Source organism: Schistocerca piceifrons, chromosome 9, assembly GCF_021461385.2.
Source record: "Schistocerca piceifrons isolate TAMUIC-IGC-003096 chromosome 9, iqSchPice1.1, whole genome shotgun sequence".
NCBI lineage: Eukaryota > Metazoa > Arthropoda > Insecta > Orthoptera > Acrididae > Schistocerca > Schistocerca piceifrons.
In genome coordinates this window covers 130,400,218-130,422,805 of record NC_060146.1, presented here as the reverse complement: position 1 = coordinate 130,422,805, position 22,588 = coordinate 130,400,218, and the positions used below count along the sequence as shown (strand labels likewise).

The 22,588-nt window shown below is 44.5% G+C and overlaps 1 protein-coding gene across 6 annotated transcripts in view; it reads left to right on the top strand.

The window, feature by feature from the left end:
* LOC124717211 (pyruvate carboxylase, mitochondrial) overlaps positions 1-22,588 on the top strand; it is a 371,895-nt gene that overhangs the window by 137,663 nt on the left and 211,644 nt on the right. For 2 of the 6 annotated variants that reach the window (XM_047243997.1, XM_047243992.1), the window contains exon 1: positions 8,598-8,780. The exons of 1 other annotated variant lie outside the window; for it this stretch is intronic. The gene's annotated coding sequence lies outside the window, so the exon portion shown is untranslated. 3 more of the 6 variants (XM_047243998.1, XM_047243995.1, XM_047243994.1) reach the window with 2 other exon arrangements.

Below are 22,588 nucleotides of genomic sequence, written 5' to 3'. Positions count from 1 at the left end.
TTGACCAGAATTTACAGTCTAATGAGTACACACTACGGATTTAGTGTAAATAGAAGAAAGACTGAAGTAAAGAGCAGTGGGTATGGATCCCGAATCATGAATGTGGCACTTTTTATTTCGTGTTTCATATATATAAACACACACACACACACACACACACACACACACACACACACACACACACACACACTACGACTGGATGATCACAGTAAAAAATATAACTTGACTTAGTGTTATACTCTAGTGCAATCAATAGCGTAACAATTTGCCATGTCGAAGGTAGTAGGTTCGGATCTGAAATGTCATGATACTTTTTTAATTCTAAATCTAGAGTGTTTGCTTATTTTTATTCAATTAATTGGGTTGGAGAAAAGTTATTTCTAATTTTTTGCCCCGTCATTTTCGTCGTCATACTGACATATTTGCTCTTATTTTTCAACCTACCATTCATTCCTCTCCAAAGTCTCCTGTATCGCGTGTAATCTGCAACCAAATGCCAGAGAATACTGCTCTTCTGTTGGTAACGTGGCAGCTCGTGTAGCCAATATGAGGATAGCTCCAAGTAACCAATGACAGTGAGAAATTAGTCTTGGTTTAGTCGTAGTAGTTTTAATAGCCGTGATATTAGCTCTCCTGAATATAGTTGACTACTGATTTCTTTGGTAGATTACACATCACGAAGTTGTGGTTAGGATAGGACATCAGTTTAAATTGAGGACTACAAAACACGTCTCTAACCTCAGTTCAGTCACTGGTCACCTAAAAACAGCTGTTAACAGAGAATCTCGCATTTGCGACATACGGCCACTTTCAATGTTGCTTCGCGTTACACATAAACACACATTTTTGTTACATCTTGTATGGCTACACGCTGGTCATTAATATATTTCTTCCGTGATAATTACTAATTTTTTATTTATGAATTCCTCTACGGTGCAGGGGCAGTTGTTACGGAGAAAAATCTGTACTGTGGTCGACATATCCCTCTACTGAGAGCCAGCAACTGTATTTATATTTAAGATAATTGTCATTTATTGTTCAGTCTCAGTTGCACGTTTCTTTAATTACATGTTCCGATCACGCAGAATCATCTTTACATCTATGTAGTTCCATCAGCAACCCGTCTTCTCTCCTCACAACCTCTGATAAGAAGTTCTGAAGAGACAAGAGGGGGTCGAACTACGTAGATGTAAATATGATCCTGCGTGATCGGAACATGTAATGTAAATGAGAATATCTTGAAAACTGTTCAAATACTCTGAAAACACTTCTGCTGTGTGACAATTGTGTCCATGGGTAGATAGCCAGACTTTAATAGATTCATGTTTCACCCCTCTCTGTGCCAAAACTATATTCATTAAAGAGTAATGCACGTCATTTTTCAATGTAGTGAAGTGAATATAAGTAGTGCGATGCAGTGGTTAATATTCACAGTTGCTTAAAGACACACCTGCGTCACGAACGTATGAGAACCGTCAGTGAGTTAAAGTGTCTTCACCAAAATTGGAAGTTACTCATATGACAAATATACCCGGATCTAAACGTTTACGCAAGCCTACTACCAAGGGACTACAAAAAGTTGCACACGTCGTCCCACGCTGAGACAATTGTGCTGCAAGAGTGGCGCATTGTCTGGAGAGAATTCATGCTCTGGGATACCTGCAGCCACAGCTCTATTCGCTGTGAAATTCTGGCGGTATAGGGACCAAATGCAGTGTCGCGTCCTTGCGTAGTGAAGCGGCGCGAACACTTTGACAAAGACCGGCGGACGCTGCTGGTAGACATCAACCACGGGCGACCGTGTCCAGACAATCAGGCAACTGCACGAAATGGATGCAGATAACCACCAGCTGCATAACGAAATGACCACAACGAAAATTTTTGCCACACCGAGACTCGAACCCGTATTTCCCGCTTTACGCGAGCGGTCGCTGTAACCGCTTGGTTCTCGGTGTGCGCTTCATGGCCGGACCCAAACTTCCATTTGTCGTCGTTCCTGTGTTACAACCTGCACTCGTGCACATTACGTAATTCCCGTACAGAGGGAAGGCATTTTAATTGAAAGTCGCTGCCTGGTATCGGCGGACAAATACGATATTGCATTCCCTGTGTTACGAAACAACATTCCATCGTACTTCTTATCAACACAGGACTGTGTTGTGGATTGGCAGGAGAGCCAACCCAGGAATATTAGAGGAAGCCGAAAGGCACGCGTTTTAGCTCAAGCAGGCTGGCGTGAGGTCTGGAACAGGAAAGGGAAATTAGACTTTAGGAAAACGGTCGTAGCTGGTGGAATACTTAACTTTAATCCGTTAAAGATGAACGTCTGTCTGACGGTACATGATTAACAAGATCAATAGCAACTGATAATGATGCCTTGCTAGGTCGTAGCAAATCACGTAGCTGAAGGCTATGCTAACTATCGTCTCGGAAAATGAGAGCATATTTTGTCAGTGAACCATCGCTAGCAAAGTCGGCTGTACAACTGGGCGCTCGGTCTGCAATCACTGACAGTGGCGACACGCGGGTCCGACGTACACTAATGGGCCGCGGCCGATTTAATGGCTACCACCTAGCAAGTGTGGTGTCTGGCGGTGACACCACAGACTGCAATATCGTGTTGAATCAAGGAACTGATTCGCAGCAATCGCGCGTTTTCCAGCGATGACTCTCGAAGGCTCCGTGACGAAAGAAGCGGATTTCTGTCGTCGATGAATTGAACGATTGATAGGAAGTTCCGACCGTTTTCTACTTTTAAATATTTCTACTTTTAAATATTTCTACTTTTAAATATTTCTACTTTTAAATATTTCTACTTTTAAATATTTCTACTTTTAAATATTTCTACTTTTAAATATTTCTACTTTTAAATATTTCTACTTTTAAATATTTCTACTTTTAAATATTTCTACTTTTAAATATTTCTACTTTTAAATATTTCTACTTTTAAATATTTCTACTTTTAAATATAAAAAATATAACCATTAAAAATATAAAATCTGGAAAAAACTCTATAGCTGTTAGCAGAATGTATCCAATGCGTTTAAGAAAGGTTTGGCTTGGGAAAGACAGGTCACAAATGCGATGACACGATGCGGTTATTAGTCTCGCACACATCACGAAATACAGAAATAAAATGATTTCGTTGACTCTCGTCGGCCTTAGTATCATACTTCTGCCATCGTTGTTTCGGTGCCTCCTCGATGTATCAGGCCCTAGTGGCTATTGTACATCGGCATTGTTTGGAAAAATTGACCGTGAAAATATTTTATATTCACCTCCATGCACAAGGTGGAAAAAAGTGTGTATTGAGACTTAGTAGAAAAATAATGCAACGGTTCGACTTTGTGTGTTCATAACTGTGAATCGACCCGACGCGATAAGCTATCGGCTGTTTTGTTTCCACACAATGTGCGCACAGTCATGATAGGTACCCAGTTCAGAGGTAGTACAACTCATAAAACAAATTAGCGTATGTAATCCCAAAGTGTTAAACAAATAACTGCAAACACATTTATGAGAAAAGTAAACTGTTATTTAATAATAATAATAATAATAATAATAATAATAATAAAAACTACAAAGGCCAATTACACATGCTTACGTCCGTCATGACACAAAGGAAGTGAAGTCTACATTACAAGAGGCAACCTTTTGTTTCAAAAACTAATTTTTTTAATTATAATCGTTCCTGGTTTTTGCTGAAACATTACATTTATCTCTCACGACATAGCTCTCATGCAGCAAGATCATTTTATCGCTACATACATACATACATACATAGACAATAAATGAAATTTACTCGTAACACATTTTTTATTTGTAAGATTCGTTCCACTAGAGAGTTGGTGACCGTGTTGCAAAACAGTTTCATTAATTCAGCGTTCAATAAGAGTTACTTGGCCTGCTATAATAATGTATAACATACTTTAAGTCCTCTCGTATACGGCTTTCCCAGTTCTGAGTTTTCATCAGTACGCACCTTAGAACATTCTATCATATTTATTATTTCTTGTTGGTACACTAGGCTAATAGGAGGTGGGATGTTTTTGGCAGTTCAAAATTTGATGAGCTGTGCTTTGTCAAAGTTCAAAGCTAACCAATTTGTGCAAATTGATCCGTTATTTTCGCATAAAATGTATTATTTCTGTGTCTATGTTTCTGTACTCGGCTTCACAACAGTGACTGTATCAGTTGCAAACAGGAGTAATCTTGCCTGCTGATTCAAACAAAAATGTAGATCACTAACATAAGACAAGAACAGTAGTTGATCAATACACATTGCATGATACTCGCTAAGGAACACACACTATTGGACAGGAATAATCACAGTTCATGATAAACGGCATGAAACACAGTACATACGTAATGGAGTTGGAGTGGTATATTTACATCGAAAAATAGTGCAGATTTGACGACGTGGGAAAGTAGGGTAACAGACACAGCGTTCGTGTTCGACACAGTTCGGACTACCAACATCAAGGTCGATATCGGACTCTCAGTAGTAGGGAATATTCCCTCCTCGGGCACTACTGCAAATTTTCCACCTGTTACTTATGCCGGCTATCGGAATCCTTGGGATATTGCCCCACGCCTCTCTCAACGAGGTCTTCAGTTCGTGCACGTTTCGGGTACGGGATGTTCGTTGATGAACACGCCTGCCAAGAACAGGATCCGGGGAATACGCAGAACATTCTATACGTCCAATATCTTCACTTTCCAATGTGCCAGACACATTAGCGATCCTGTCTGGACGGGTACTGTCGTTCATAAACAGAAAGTCTGGATCTACTACACCTCTGAAGAGACGGGCGCGAACCGAAATAATCTCCCTGCTGTGCTGCAACCGTATCTCGCGCGAAGATATACATCGGTATCTGCCATTGTGCATGGTCCGCGCCCGCACACCATACGTTCATGAACCTTAGGCGACGTGTAACATGGTCCCCGCTCCCTCCACTCTCTGGTGGTCAGAATCACTTGCCGCAGTGAAGCGTGATTCGTCATGGAACATCACTCTGGCCCACTGTTGCTGACCCCAAACGATATGCTCCCTACACCAACTAATTCCTTCTCGACGACGACATGATTCAAATGGGATGCATTTAACAGGCCCCAGAGCATACAAACACCAGATTTAGTTACCGGTAAATTTTTCTGGCAGACACACGAGTAAAAGTCGAGTAGCGGTAGCAAGGTTTACAGCGATCTACCTAGGAGTGAGATATCCCTTCCTTTTCGGCAATAGGGCTACGTACCGATCTCTAGCCGGCATGCTTTCGTGTGGCATTTCCACAGTCAGCGGCCTTTTTTTTAATATCGAGATGACGACAATTTCGGGCACGCCCATTATTGTGGTCCCTCGGGCATGTGTGTACGAGGGCGTTCGAAAAGTCCGTGCAAAGTCCGAGAGATGACACCAACGGCGCGTATCGAGATCATGTTTAGTTAGTAGCATCTTTGGAAAGAATGCACACCAAGTTTCAGCCATATTGGTCTATTTCTTTGTGTTTGGCATTCGTGTGAATCAAAAAGTCGAGTGATTGCCAAAAAATGGACGAAAAATAATTTCGTGTGGTGATTAAACATTACTTTATGAAAGGCAAAACACCTCAGGAGAATAAAGAGAAGCTCGATAAGCATTACGGTGACTCTGCACCTTCGATTAGAACAGTTTATAAGTGGTTTCAAAATTTCCTGAGTGGCCGCGTGGGTACAAGTGATGGTGAAGGTTCTGGACGCCCTGTCCAGGTTACGACTCCAGAAACCATTGATAAAATCCATGATATGGTGATGGATGACGGACGAGTTAAAGTGCGTGAGATTTATAGTGCTGTGGGCATCTCCAATGAACGGGTACATAATATTTTGCATAAACATTTGGACTTGAGAAAGCTATCCGCAAGATGGGTTCCGCGGTTGCTTAAGCTTGACCAAGAACGGAATCGTGTGAAGCGTTGCAATGATGGCTGGCAGCTGTTCAGAAAGAATCCGTAGGCCTTTAAGCGTCGTTTTGTCACTGTGAATGAAACATGGATACATTACTATATTCTTGAGACCAAAAAACTAACCAATGGGTTACCAAGGGAGAATCTGCACCAAAAAAGGCGAAGACCATTCCTTCGGTCGGAAACGTTACGGCGACTGTCTTTTGTGATTCGCAAGGGATAATCCTCATCGACTGTCTGGAAAAGAGTGAAACAATTACATCATTATTGGACCGTTTGAAAACCGAGCTGCAAGAAAAGCGCCGGCGATTGGACCGCAAAAGAGTCCTTTTCTATCACAATGCACCAGCACACACCTCAGAAGTCGTGTTCGCAAAATTGATGGAAATAGGATTCCAACTCTTTTCGCATACCCCTCTATTCTCCAGACTTGGCTCCCTCGGACTACTATTTGTTTCCCAATTTGAAGAAATGGCTGGCGGGACGAAGATTTTATTCAAACGAGGAGGTGATTGCAGCAACTAATAGCTATTTTGCAGACGTGGACAATTCCTATTATTCGGAAAGGGTCAACAAATTAGAACAGCATTTGACGAAGTGTGTAAGTCTAAAAGGAGGCCATGAAGAAAGATAATAGGTTTACCCCAAACACGTAAGTAGTTTTTATTTTTGCACGGAGTTTTCAAACGCCCCTCGCCTATGTGCTCTTCTTAGCATAATTTAGTTTAAGTAGTGTGTAAGTCTAGGGATCGATGTCCTCAGCGGTTTTGTCCCTTAGGAATTCACACCCATTTGAACTTGGCCACATAGGTCGGCGACATGAATCGCATCGAACATTTATTTCGTGCGCAAAATCCTGCACCGGCAACACTTTGGCAATTATGGACGGTTATTGAGACAGCATAGCTCAGCAGTTCTGCAGGGGACTTATTGAGTCCATGCCACGTCGTCGTGTTACTCTACGCGGGCAACAGGTCACCGCAGTGTAGTCGAACAACTGGCGGCAAAGTACACTACTGGCCATTAAAACTGCTACACCACGAAGATGAGTTCTACAGACGCGAAATTTAACCGACAGGAAGAAGATGCTGTGATATGCAAATGATTAGCTTTTCAGAGCATTCACACAACGATGGCGCCGCTGGCGACACTTACAACGTGACACAAACAGCAGTTGACCGGCGTTGCCTGGTGAAACGTTGTTGTGATGCCTCGTGTGAGGAGGAGAAATGCGTACCATCACGTTTCCGACTGATAAAGATCGGATTGTAGCCTATCGCGATTGCGGTTTATTGTATCGCGACATTGCTGCTCACGTTGGTCGAGATCCAATGACTGTTAGCAGAATATCGAATCGGTGGGTTCAGGAGGGTAATACGGAACGCCGTGCTGGATCCGAACGGCCTCGTATTACTAGCAGTCGAGATGATAGGAATCTTATCCGCATGGCTGTAACGGATCGTGCAGCCACGTCTCGATCCCCGAGTCAACAGATGGGGACGTTTGCAAGACAACCATCTGCACGAACAGTTTGACGACGTTTCCAGCAGCATGGACTATCAGCTCGGAGACCATGGCTGCGGTTACTCCTGACGCTGCATCACAGACAGGAGCGCCTGCGATGGTGTACTCAACGACGAACCTGGGAGCACGAGTGGCAAAACGTCATTTTTCGGATGAATCCAGGTTCTGTTTACAGCATCTTGATGGTCGCATCCGTGTTATGCGACATCGCGGTGAACGCACATTGGAAGCGTGTATTCGTCATCGCCATACTGGTGTATCACCCGGCGTGATGGTATGGGGTGCCATTGGTTACACGTCTCAAACACCTCTTGTTCGCATTAACGGCTCTTTGAACAGTGGACGTTACATTTCAGATGTGTTACGACCCGTGGTTCTACCCTTCATTCGATCCCTGCGAAACCCTACATTTCAACAGGATAATGCATGACCGCATGTTGCAGGTCCAGTACGGGCCTTTCTGGATACAGAAAATGTTCGACTGCTGCCCTGGCCAGCACATTTTCCAGATCTCTCACCAATCGAAAACGTCTGGTCAATGGTGGCCGAGCAACTGGCTCGTCACAATACGCCAGTCAGTACTCTTGATGAACTGTGGTATCGTGTTGAAGCTGCATGGGCAGCTGTACCTGTACATGCCATCCAAGCTCTGTTAATGCCCAGGCGTATCAAGGCCGTTATTACGGTCAGAGGTGGTTGTTTTGAGTACAGATTTCTCAGGATCTATGCATCCAAATTGCGTTAAAATGTAATCACACGTCAGTTCTAGTATATTTGTCCAATGAATACCCGTTTATCATCTGCATTTCAATTCCCGTTTATCATCTGCATTTCTTCTTGGTGTAGCAATTTTAATGGCTAGTAGTGTAATTGCTTTCGCACCTGTCGGAGCACAGCGACTAGTGGAGTGTTACGAACGGCGGATATTCCCGGAAGCAGTAGCGGTGGTCAGCTGTGCTGTGGTGAGATTACGTGGAGTGCGAGAGAGCCAGCGGTGTCGTAACGGTGGCGGCAGTTCGAGGGAGATAAGGGGCGCTCAGGGCTGACCCACGCAACGCCACATCACGCCTGGGCCAGCGGCTCGAGCGTCCGGCCTTATCTGTCCAGCCGGCGCAGTCTCTGCCGCGCGACCACCGCCGGTGCACGCTAGACGCACGCGCTGCCGTTGCCTATCGCGTCCTCAGCATCGGGTCACCTCTGCACCGGGTAGTCGGCTAGTCTCTCAGTGCGAAGTGGTCCAGGCAGCCGCGTCTGTTGTCGGCAGCGCTTCAGTCGTTCACCAGTGGAGCAGCAGAGCCAACCACCCAGGTACGCCAAACCTTCTGTCTGCAATTGAATTCGGAGCTAGGTATGACCACCGCAACCACTCAGTTTCATTTTGATGTTTTTCTTTATAGTGCTTGGCTAGTTTCGCTTAAAGGGTCACGCAGGTATTCGTCACAGTGAAGTATAAGATGATCTTGCAAAATACAGTGTTGAAGAAGCAAGCTTACAGGGAGTTTTACTATCTTCGGTCGCGCAGCTTGAGGCTGTTGCCAATGGGCACCACTGTGGGGAGCCGGACTTGGGTATCACGGGGATGTCAACCTCGTCCCGTCTGTCCCCAGATGGGTCTGCCGCTGTGGTTGCCCCGACTGCTGCCCGCAGTGGGGCATAGGGTGGGTGATTCCGTATTTCTAGATTTCCGGAAAGCTTTTGACACCGTTCCTCACAAGCGACTTCTAATCAAGCTGCGGGCCTATGGGGTATCGTCTGTTGTGCGACTGGATTCGTGATTTCCTGTCAGGAAGGTCGCAGTTCGCAGAAATAGACGGCAAATCATCGAGTAAAACTGAAGTGATATCAGGTGTTCCACAGGGAAGAGTCCTGGGACCTCTGCTGTTCCTGATCTATATAAATGACCTGCGTGACAATCTGAGCAGTCCTCTTAGGTTGTTCGCAATGATGCTGCAATTTGCCGTCTAGTAAGGTCATCCGAAGACCAGTATCAGTTGCAAAGCGATTTAGAAAAGATTGCTGTATGGTGTGGCAGGTGTCAGTTGACGCTAAATAACGAAAAGTGTGAGGTGATCCACATGACTTCCAAAGGAAATCCGTTGGAATTCGATTACTCGATAAGTAGTAAAATTCTCAAGGCTGTCAATTCAACTAAGTACCTGGGTATTAAAATTACGAACAACTTCAGTTGGAAAGACCACATAGATAATATTGTGGGGAAGGCGGGCCAAAGGTTGCGTTTCATTGGCAGGACACTTAGAGGATGCAACAAGTCCACTAAAGTGACAGCTTACACTACAGTCGTTAGTCCTCTATTAGAATATTGCTGCGCGGTGTGGGATATCAGGTGGAATTGACGGAGGACATCGAAAGGATGCAAAAAAGGGCAGCTCGTTTTGTATTATCATGTAGTAGGGGAGAGAGTGTGGCAGATATGATACGCGAATTGGGATGGAAGTCATTACAGCAAAGATGTTTCTCGTCGCGGCGAGATCTATTTACGAAATTTCAGTCACCAACTTTCTCTTCCGAATGCGAAAATATTTTGTTGAGCCCAACCTACATAGGTAGGAATGATCATCAAAATAAAATAAGAGAAATCAGAGCTCGAACAGAAAGGTTTAGGTGTTCGTTTTTCCCGCGCGCTGTTCTGGAGTGGAATGGTAGAGAGATCGTATGATTGTGGTTCTATGAACCCTCTGCCAAGCACTTAAATGTGAATTACAGAGCATTCATGTAGATGTAGATGAAAAATCGATTTTTTTTGAAATTGCATTTTTGGATCCATCAGTGTTCAGAAGCCATCCCTGAAATAGTTTTTCCGAATACGGAACGGAAATGTTTGTTATTCGCGGTTGAACAAAAAAATGCACCAGCCTTAAATCAGCATTTTTCACGCACCAGTTTTTATTCGGGAATTTAGACTTTGTAGCCGCGAAAAATAATTCTTTGTGCTTGCCCATGTCTAAAACTGATAGTGATCAAGGAGCTTACGACGTACTACGGCTTGGCAGTCCCACGGCATCCCAATTCGGTGGAACAGATGCAAAAGGCAGTTTGGGCAGCGTGTTTCCACAAGTGTTCGACAACAAAATTGTCCGGCTGGGGAAACTAGTTGGTGCAAGTGGCGCATTGCACAGGCTACCGGACATCTGGACGAATATTAACACGACCAGCCTCTCTCCAAAGAAGTTCAAAAAGTGATTCATCGCATCTACGAGGCCCTTTCGGAGGACGAGTTATTGTACCGGTGCTTGGGAGGAAACACACAAAATTAAAATGAAAGTTTCAACGTGTGTGTTTGGAAGTTAGCCCCCAAGCATTTGCATTCTAGTCCGAAGAGTGTGGAGACGGCGACTTTACTGGCAGTGAACAGCTTCAACGAAGGGTATTCAGCAATTCTGAAGACCATGACAACGATGGACGTCACCGTGAGACACTATTCGACGCAGTTCGCCAGCATTCTGACGACCACAGGATTCAAGCGGCCGAAAACGGCTTGTCACCGGCCGTACGAGCGGCTCTGGAGCAGCGCAGGATGGCCCAGATCGAGCAGAACGCCCTCTATGAGGAAGAGGGACTAGTTTATGGGCCCGGAGTAGCAGATTGAACGTACGTTGCATAATATTGGATGTATTTGTAGCCAAAACTTCAAACGCGTTTTTCTCGAAATGACCTTTTTTTATCGCGCGGTATGTTAACTTCAAATTTACTGAACCGATTGGCATGATTCTTTGTTTCCGACGAAGCTAACTAAATTGTCTAAGAGTTGTACCACTTTTATTCCGATCCATCAATTATAAATATACAGGGCTATTACAAATGATTGAAGCGATTTCATAAATTCACTGTAGCTCCATTCATTGACATATGGTCACGATACACTACAGAAACGTAGAAAAACTCATAAAGTTTTGTTCGGCTGAAGCCGCACTTCAGGTTTCTGCCGCCAGAGCCCTCGAGAGCGCAGTGAGACAAAATGGCGACAGGAGCCGAGAAAGCGTATGTCGTGCTTGAAATGCACTCACATCAGTCAGTCATAACAGTGCAACAAAGATCCACCAACTGCTAACTCCATTCGGCGATGGTACGCGCAGTTTAAAGCTTCTGGATGCCTCTGTAAGGGGAAATCAACGGGTCGGCCTGCAGTGAGCGAAGAAACGGTTGAACGCGTGCGGACAAGTTTCACGCGTAGCCCGCGGAAGTCGACGAATAAAGCAAGCAGGGAGCTAAACGTACCACAGCCGACGGTTTGGAAAATCTTACGGAAAAGGCTAAAGCAGAAGCATTTCTTAAACAGGAGATTGGAAAACCGATGGATCGGTCGTGGTGATCATGATCAACAATTCATGTCATGGCCTCCACGCTCTCCCGACTTAACCCCATGCGATTTCTTTCTGCGAGGTTATGTGAAAGATTCAGTGTTTAAACCTCCTCTACCAAGAAACGTGCCAGAACTGCGAGCTCGCATCAACGATGCTTTCGAACTCATTGATGGGGACATGCTGCGCCGAGTGTGGGAGGAACTTGATTATTGGCTTGATGCCTGCCGAATCACTAAAGGGGCACATATCGAACATTTGTGAATGCCTAAAAAAAACTTTTTGAGTTTTTGTATGTGTGTGCAAAGCATTGTGAAAATATCTCAAATAATAAAGTTATTGTAGAGCTGTGAAATCGCTTCAATCATTTGTAATAACCCTGTATTAACTTGACCAGCGAAGTCGAAAATTCGATGGAAAAACCTTTTTTTTCAAATAGCCGCCATATTGTTTCCTATGGTCCAAATAACTTGAGCGAGGTACAAAACCTAAAGAATCTTACGTACTTCGCTATCGTCAACTCAATTTTGATTTCAGACTAGCCGGCTGACCTGTGACTTACCGCGGATGGAGGTCTACATCGAAATTTTGTTTCGTTCCGACGGCACTTCCGCCTTTGCTCTTAGACATTTCCGGTCGAAAAAATTCCAGTTTGTAGAGGAAATATCAATAAACATTTTGACCAAATTTGCCATATCTGTAACACATCCCGAGAAAAAAAATTCTCAAGAACATGGTTTTTTTCGGGCCAGAAGACCCAAAGACACTGGTACACCTGCCTACTATCGTGTAGGGCCCCCGTGAACACGCAGAACTGCCGCCACAGGACGTGGCATTGACTCAACTAATATCTGAAGTAGTGTTGGAGGGAACTGACACCATGAATCCTTCAGGGCTGTCCATGAATCCGTAAGAGTACGAGGGGGTGGAAATCTGTTCTGAACAGCACGTTGCAAGGCACCCCACGTAGGAGAATGTTCATTCCTGGGGAGTTTGGTGAGCAACGGAAACTTTTTAACTCGGAAGAATGTTCCTGGAGCTACTCTGTAGCAATTCTGGACACGTGCGAGGTCGTATTATCCTGCTGGAATTGCCCAAGTCACCAGAATGCACAGTGGATATAAATGGATGCAGGTGATCAGATAAGATGCTTACGTACGTGTCACCTGCCAGATCTAGACTTACCACGGGTTCCATATCACTCCAACTGCGCACACTCCGTTAGAGCCTCCACCAGCTTGAACAGTCCCTTGCTGGCATGCAGCGTCAATGGACTCATGAGGCTGTCTCCATACCTGTACATGTCCATCCGCTCGATAAAATTTGAAACTAGACTCGTCCGACCAGGTAACATGTTTCCAGCCATCGACGGTTGATGTTGACGGGTCCAGGCGAGGTGCAAAGCTTTATGTCGTGCAGTTATCGAGGCTACACGAGTGCTTTGGCTTCCAAAGCCGATATCGATGATGTTTCATTGAATGGTTCGCGCGCTGACACTTGTAGATGACCCAGCATTGAAATCCGCAGTGAAGGGCTCCACTTCTGTCACGTTCGATTTTCTTCAGCCGTCGTTGGTCCCGTTCTTGCAGGGTCTTCTTCCGTCGGCAGCGATTTCGGAGATTTGATGTTTTACCGAGTTCCTGATACGGTACACTCGTGAAAAGGTCGTACGGGAAAAATCCCCACTTCATCGCTGCCTCGGAGGACGCTGTGCCCCGCCGCTAGTGCGCCGACTATAACACAACGTAAAACTCACGTAAATCTTGATAACCTGCCATTGTAAGCAGTAGTAACAGATCCATCAACTGCGCCAAACACCTGTGTTACACAGGCGTTGCCGACCGCAGCACCATATTCTACCTGTTCACATCTCTCTGTGTTTGAATACGCGTGTCTGTATCAGGTTCTTTAGCGCTTCAGTGTAGATCCTCTTGCAAAATACAGCACTGAAGAAGCGAACTTATTATTTGTACTGCTTCCATATTCCGACATTATCCACGTTTCACGAAAAGAGGCATACCAACAATGGTAACTGTAACGTATAATCCCGTGGCCATTGTGTTTGCTATCCTCGTCCGCAGTTGTTGCATCAGCGCTTGCAGAGGAGGTGATTTTTGTTCGGCCTCACGTTGATGGGCCGGGCTTTCCCTAATCCTCCAAATCGGTTGTGGCCGATAAGGGACGCTATGGTTCTTCCCTCACCGATTTGATTCGTACGACAGGGTCTGCACGGCACCACTGGGACTTTAGCATATGTAAATAGGAAGACACAACTCTCCACCATTTTCGAGAAAATAGAGTTTGAAAATTTTAGCCGTTTTTGTATACTGTGCATGGTCGCGAGTTCTCAGTAATTTCTCAGCCGAGTGAGTAGGCACTTAGTTTCATAAGCTCGAGGTCTCTGAATTGAATCCCATTGCTATTAGTTTTTTTCTTTACTCCCACGCAATTCTAAAACCAGATTTATTATGTCTGAGTAGTTTATCAGTATTTGAAGGTTTCATTTATTTTCGTAATATTTAGCCTGAAAAAGTAGTAAGAATTTTTCGTAAGCAAACTAGAAATGATAAAGTACACACAAGAACTTTCAAACCAATCAGTATAATAATTTTATTTATATTATTTTATATAAATTTGCCACAAGTATAATGCACTTATCAAAATAATCAGGAACCAGTTGCATAAAAGAAATTTAATTTCTTCACCGGTTTCAGGCGCTTGGTGCCCTCCTTTGAGAAAGTTATAACCATCACATTATTTGCGAGTGAACCGCATGAACACAGCAATGTGTTGCATGCAGCTTATTGTTGACACAAGTTGCTGATTATATTACACACATGCTGAAGATGGATAAAAAACTGAACAAGTATAATGTGTAACGTATGGAGAACTGAATAGATGAGGGTGATACTGATCGTAGAAACATGGAAAGCAATTATTATTGCTACATGCAATGAATGCTGAATTTTTGCATATTCATGGTTCTTTCACTGTGCCTATTTTAAGAAAAACTTGGTTTTCTTTTACAAACAGTTTCTCGGTCATCACAAAAGTTTGTGGCTTACGACACACATCTGTCGTTGGAATTACGTAGGAATAAAAGAAAGTACCGGCATTGAGATTGGATCCAGAAAACTCCCAGTTATTGAATACTAGCGCCCATGCAGAGCAGGCAAGTACTCCAAAAATTTTCGAAATCTCTCCTTTTTTTTCTTTTTGAAAGCCGTTGACAGTTGCGTCTTACTGTTGAACGTATGTTTTATCCTACTCGTGCCCTAAGCATGCTGTCAGTGTAGATCACATCGGTGAGTTGAAGCTCGTATGGTCTCCTTGATAGCCTATTGGCTGTCTTACTGATCGAAAGATTTCCCCATGATGGCCAGTGTCCCAACACCTCTTCGAACGTACGCTGTTGGAGCGATAACAACGCGTACCTTACTACCACTGGAATCGTGTTGCTCTCAATCGATTCCGTGACTGAACACTCTCTCTCTCTCTCTCTCTCTCTCTCTCTCATAATCCTGCTTGGTAATAATAATGCCGTGTGGCACGACGGCCTGGAGCAAGTCTTTGAATTAGACGCCACTTTGGTGACTTCACGTCCTCAAAACCAACAGCCGCTACTTTCCCCGAACGGTCACCCACCCAGGTATTAACCGGGTCCAACGTTGTTTAACTTCGGTGACTGGGCGGGAATCGGTGTGAGCAGCGTGGCAAGGCCGTTGGCATCCCACTTGGTAAGGGTCCCAGACTGGTGAGGAATACTCGAGTTACATTCGAACGTGTATTTTCCAAGCCACTTGTTTCGTGGTTGGTTGATTTGGTGGAGGGGACCAAATAGAAAGGTCACCGGTCCCATTGGATGAGGAAGGAAGGGGACGTAAGCCGGCCGTGCCCTTTCAAAGGAACCATCCCGGCATTTGTCTCAAGCGATGTAGGGAAATCACAGAAAACATAAATCAGGATGAATCGTCGTCCTGCCGAAAGCGAGTCCAGAGTTCTAACCACTACACCTCGCTCGGTCTCGTTTCGTGTATGAGCTATATTTCCTTGAGATTCTTCTCATGAATCGGAACATGACATCAGCTTTTCCTAACATTTGTTTAATTTGGTCGTCTGGCCGGGTACTTTTAGGTATTTTACGTTTGCTAATCTTTCCAATGATTGCTCGCTAGTAGCATAACGGTCTAGCACTCCAGTGCATTCCCAGAGCGATTTTTCCTCTCCCCCCAGCTTTCTCAGCTGCTGTTATAATACTCTTGGATGAATGTGCCCCAGTCAACACACGACATGGTTCTCTCCTAACCACCCCGATAGCATCGGGAGGTAGTTTAAAAACAACTGTTCTGACGGAACTTACAAAATCAACAACTTTTTAGGACATTTGAATTCAATCCACCAGAATATTTGCTTCACGATGGAGGTAAGGATGGCTGCCTCCTCATCCTATTGGTCAAGAGGAAGGCTGATGGTAAGCTGGGACACGTCGTTTTATGGGAAGCCAATCCCCAATTATTTTTATCTACAGGCTGACTGTTGTCACCATATAGCTCAACATAAAGGGGTACTTCGTACTTTGGTTCACAGGCCAAATTATCTCTGACCCTGAGAATTTGTCAACTGAGTTAGCCCATCTCGAAGTTACCTTTCGTCAGAATGGTTATAGTGAAAAAAAAAATCACTTGTGCACTGCGCTATCAACCAACTGTACACCAGGCGTATGATGATGATGATACCGAAGTGGCACCAAAGTCTGAGGCCGTTTTGCCTTAGCAGGAAGCATTTTAAGCAGGAAGCATTTTAAGCAGGTTTGTTTGTGTTCTTTGGAAATATAATGTGCTCTAATCTCTAAGATTGGGACGCTTTTAAAATTCGTAATCGATGATCTTAGTCTCCCTAAGGCAGGTGTCTATAGCATCCCTTGCAGTTGTGACGTGCCATACATTGGTCAGACCACCAGGACAGTGGAGGAACGGTGTAGTGCGCATAACCGTCTGAAATGGTTACAACAGCCGAGAAAATGTGCTGTTGCAGAATATGGAAATAACAACGTGGAGATTCTGCCATACACTTCCACCTATTCGAGTGATGTTATTAAGGAAGCAATTGAAAATAAATTCGCAAGTAACCTTATAAACAGAGATTTCTTTTGAAATTTTGCGTGGAATCCAGCTCTCTCATGGTCAGTTTTTCTTTTCTTCCAGTACGCTTTCATCTGTTCACTATGTTTCTTCTGTCTTCAGACCATTTTGAACCAGTCTTTTTAGCTACTCTGCCTTGGAATCCTTCCATTTTGAGTACTTTGTCCCGAAAGGCTTCTCCGTTGGTTATATATTCTGTTTTTATATTGTTTCTTTCTAAATCCTCTTTTATTTCGTTGACCCAGCTTGTTGTGGATTTCTTACACCGCAAATATTTGAAAATCTTACTAGTTAACCCACGATACTGCATTTGAAATAAATACCCGAAAAAAAATGCGTCTTCTTTTTATCATTACGTTCGAAATATTTTCTGTATTTTGGTATATTGCAGCATTACTCCCAGCGATCACCCATTGATTATTAATATTCACGATCTGCAATTCACGTTGGCCTCCTTGTATGGTGCTCTCGTTGCTTGGAAAGTGGGTGGGGGGGGGGGGGGAGAGAGCAGTTTCCTCTCTTGTGATGTTGAAATACTCTCTTCATTCTTCTTTCTTTTGCTACTGCCTTTATCCCGCATTGTGCGCAGGGTCGGCAGGGTTAAGTACGGATTTGGCATGGTGAATTTTAAGGGGTGGCCAGATGGCCTTCCTGCCGCTACCCCATACCCCCTGGGATGGAATTAGTGTACCCCAGCTGCCTGCATCTAGAGTAAATCGTGAAATAGTGTGAATGTGATTCAAATGTCTGCGAGTCGTGTGAGGCGGGATGTGGGGATCAGCCCGGTATTCACCTAGCGGGATGTGGAAAACCGCCTAAAAACCACATCCAGGCTGGCCGGCACACCGGCCGTCGTCGTTAATCCGCCAGGCGGATTCGATCGGGACCGGCGCGCCTACCCGAGTCCAGGAAGCAGAGCGTTGGCTTTCTCGGCTTTCTTGGCGGGTCTTTGGAATACTCTCTTCATATATATATATATATATATATATATATATATATATATATATATATATGAATCAACATGGATTCCGGAAACAGCGATCGTGTGAGACCCAGATCGCTTTATTTGTTCATGAGACCCAGAAAATATTAGATACAGGCTCCCAGATAGATACCTCGTCACTTGGTATCACGAGGCTGCATACACGCCGCACCTGTCCTCCCATCGAGGAAAAAGAATTGGCAGTACCGGGAATCCAACCCGGGTCCTCCGCATGGCAGCCATCTCTGCGGACCACTCAGCTACTGGGCACGAATGTTTCTTCTGATGCGGAACATGAAGTTGGAAACTTGGAGAACATTACTGCAGTTTTTATACAACAGCGCTACCGACAGGCATTCCCGGCGTGCATGCAATTAAATTTTTTTATTATTGTTTTGCCGGGTTGAATTATCGTGGTTTTGCACGGAGCTCCGTATTCGCACTGTAGTTTTAAGGAAATTAAAGTTCTTTACGACAATCCTGTTTCCCTAATGTGCTGTATCTGTAGAGTGAAACTACCTAAAATGAAGGTCTTTGGAACTAGGCATCCGACGTGACCACGAACTCGTGTCTTACCCCCTATAGTTTTTACCCTTAACGACCATGCGAGTTGTGTGTATAATGTATGTGTGGTGTCTGTTCTTTCGCACACGTCCGAAAGAGCAGACATCATTTTTGATTTAGCGCCCGTATGTACACATTACGTAAGTAATTCGGAACCGATTTTCAGTCAAGCGTTCAAATAAACCCAAGAACAAGTGAAAATTTTTACAGGTTCGGGAGTCGAAACCGAATTTCTGTCTTTACGCTTCGGCTATCCGAGCACGCTTTTCGTCCAACCCAAACTCTCGGCTGAGATCTGTGATTTGCTTAAGTCACGCAAGTTATTTTTTGATGTCTTAACACCATGTCTATCATACTGTACCTCCTTCTTGCCAGTTTTACCCACCTGTTCCTCTCTTCGCTGGTTCTGCAGAGCACAATCTCGTTTCTTATCAGTCCATTGGGCTTTTATCAGCCTTCAGTTGTAACACATCTATACGGTTTTCCCGTAGCCTACGATTCACTCTCCTAGAGAACTGCGTGTTCCAGACCTACATTCTCAGAAATTTCCTCTTGGTGCCTCTGCAAATTATCTCTTCAGCCAATGAAGATCTAAAAGTAGCGTCGCGTCCTTCGCTCTTCGCTCTGTTTTCGCTCTCGTCTGAAGATTGTCGTGATAAGACTACGCACGGTCGTAGTTACTGGGGAAAGGAACTACTGCTGGCGCGCGCGCGCACGCACACACACACACACACACACACACACACACACACACACACACACACACACAGAGAGAGAGAGAGAGAGAGAGAGAGAGAGAGAGAGAGAGAGAGAGAGAGATAAGGTTATGAAATTCCCGACTCTTGGAGGCTTGGCAGATAAGGAAACGTACGGGTCTTTCCGAATGGCTGGCTATTCCAAAGCCTCGTGGGCGGACTTTATCACGTAAGGTCTAAAAACAAAAGTCAGCCAGGTATCTAGAAACGAATATTGCGCAGAGGATGTGGTCGAGGTTCATCTATATTTATACTCCGCAAGCCACCCAATGGCGTGTGGCGGAGGGCACTTTACGTGCCACTGTCATTACCTCCCTTTCCAGTTCCATTCGCGTATGGTTCGCGGGAAGAACGACTGCCAGAAAGCCTCCGTGCGCGCTCGAATCACTCTAATTTTACATTCGTGATCTCCTCGGGAGGTATAAGTAGGGGGAAGCAATATACTCGATACTTCATCCAGAAACGCACCCTCTCGAAATCTGGACAGCAAGCTACCCCTAGATGCAGAGCGCCTCTTTTGCACAGTCTGCCACTTAAGTTTGCTAAACATCTTCGTAACGCTATCACGCTTACCAAATAACCCTTTGACGAAACGCGCCGCTCTTCTTTGGATCTTCTCTATCACCTCCGTCAACCCGACCTGGTACGGATCCCACACTGATGAGCAGTACTCAAGTATAGGTCGAACGAGTGTTTTATAAGCCACCTCCTTTGTTGGACTAAATTTTCTAAGGACTCTCCCAATGAATCTCAACCTGGCACCCGCCTTACCAGCAATTAATTTTATATGATCATTCCACTTCAACCCGCACGCATACTCCCAGATATTTTACAGAAGTAACTGCTACCAGTGTTTGTTCCGCTATCATATAATCATACAATAAAGGATCCTTCTTTCTATGTATTCGCAATACATTACATTTGTCTATGTTAAGGGTCAGTTGCCACTCCCTGCACCAAGTGCCTATCCGCTGCAGATCTTCCTGCATTTTGCTGCAATTTTCTAATGCTGCAACTGCTCTGTATACTACAGCATCATCCGCGAAAAGCCGCATCGAACTTCAGACACTATCTACTAGGTCATTTATATATATTGTGAAAAGCAATGGCCCCATAACACTCCCCTGTGACACGACAGAGGTTACTTTGTCTGTAGACGTCTCTCCATTGAGAACAACATGCTGTGTTCTGTTTGCTAAAAACTCTTCAATCCAGCCACACAGCTGGTCTGATATTCCGTAGCCTCTTACTTCATCAGGCGACAGTGCGGAACTGTATCGAACGCCTTCCGAAAGTCAAGGAAAATAGCATCTATTTGGGAGCCTGTATCTAATATTCTCTGGGTCTCATGAACAAATAAAGCGATTTGGGTCTCACACGATCGCTATTTCCGGAATCCATGTTGGTTCCTACAGAGTAGATTCTGGGTTTCCAGAAATGACATGATACGTGAGCAAAAAACACGTTCAAAAATTCTACAACAGATCGACATCAGAGATATAGGTCTATAGTTTTGCGCATCTGCTCGACGACCCTTCTTGAAAACTGGGACTACCTGTGCTCTTTTCCAATCATGTGGAACCTTCCGTTCCTCTAGAGACTTGCGGTACACGGCTGTTAGAAGTGAGGCAAGTTCTTTCGCGTACTCTGTGTAGAATCGAATTGGTATCCCGTCAGGTCCAGTGGGCTTTCCTCTGTTGAGTGATTCCAGTTGCTTTCCTATTCCTTGGACACTTATTTCGATGTCAGCCATTTTTTCGTTTGTGCGAGGATTTAGAGAAGGAACTGCAGTGCGGTCTTCCTCTGTGAAACAGCTTTGGAAAAAGGTGTTAAGTATTTCAGCTTTACGCGTGTCATCCTCTGTTTCAATGCCATCATCCCAGAGTGTCTGGATATGCTGTTTCGAGCCACTTACTGATTTAACGTCAGAACTTCCTAGGATTTTATGTCGACTCGGTACATAGAATTTTACTTTCGAATTCACTGAACGCTTCACACATAGCCCTCCTTACGCTGACTTTGACATCTTTTAGCTTCTGTTTGTCTGAGGTGTTTTGGCTGCGTTTAAACTTGCAGTGAAGCTCTCTTTGCTTTCGCAGTAGTTTCCTAACTTTGTTGTTGAACCACGGTGGGTTTTTCCCATCCCTCACAGTTGAGGTGGTTGAGGTGGTTTGTCGTTGCTCCCACCTGTCATGCAGCTTCCGGTGTGTGTTAGTCTGCAATTCTTGTATTACTCGACAAAGTAAAGCGTTGAGTAGGGTGTGGTGGGATCGAACATGGCCACGTGGCGAGGTACAAAAGATTGACAGAAATACGGAAACATGAAAAACGCAACACATTACTGTGCCAAAAACGGTGTAGGAAACCCGTTGGCATTCTAAACAGCGCAGTAACGAGATATCTAGTGGTATTTCTCGACGAGCGTCGTAACTTTACACATCATTAAGAGGAAGCAGACAGGAAAGGTACCAACGTAATGAATAAAATTATAACCATTGCAGATAGGCAATCTCGGCTTCCCTTGAAGAAATTAGAGTATATCACCAATCTATATTACCATCAGTCATAGGATATGGTGCGAGCGTCTGGGCTCATACACTGCGGCTAGTGAAGCCAGCCTCAATAAGAAGAGTTCAACGAGTCGTGTTACTAAGATTAACGGGGCCTATGCACTATCCCGAATCATGCTTCGTTAGTAATTCTAGGAACATCCCTACTGTACTTAGGAAAAGGGGAGCCTTTTACTAGTTAGAGAAAAGGCAATCAAATGAAAGTACTAAGGGTGCTTGGTGCTGAGGCCAGTTCGAAAAAGGCAATTAAAGATTGCAAATTACAACCGTGGCGAAATGAATGGGACACTTCAGGCACTGGCAGAAGCGCATACGAATTTCTCCCTAACATCAGGGAGAGATTAAAAATGAGATTTCTTAACCCATTGAGTGGATTGATGCATTGTCTGACTGCCCATTGCCCTTACGCCTCGTATCTACACAAAATTAAGACAGAGAAATGATAGCTGTGCCTGCGGCAGTGTGGGCACGCCAGAACACAAATTGTGGGATTGCTCGCTCTATGAAGATGCGACAGGTAACGGTCGTCGGGTAATAAGGATGTCGGATCGCTAAGGAGCGAATCGACCTCCCTCGGGCACGGGTGTGTGTGTTGTCCTTAGCATAAATTAGTGTAAGTTAGATTAAGTAGTGCGGAAGCCTAAGGACAGACGACCTCAGCTGTTTGGTCACATGGGAACTTACCAAACATTTACAATTTCAAGAGACATTGCTCCAGTGTATATTTGCACATACTTTATAAGTATTATTACAATCTGGTGATTGGCTAACAATATGATCCCCTG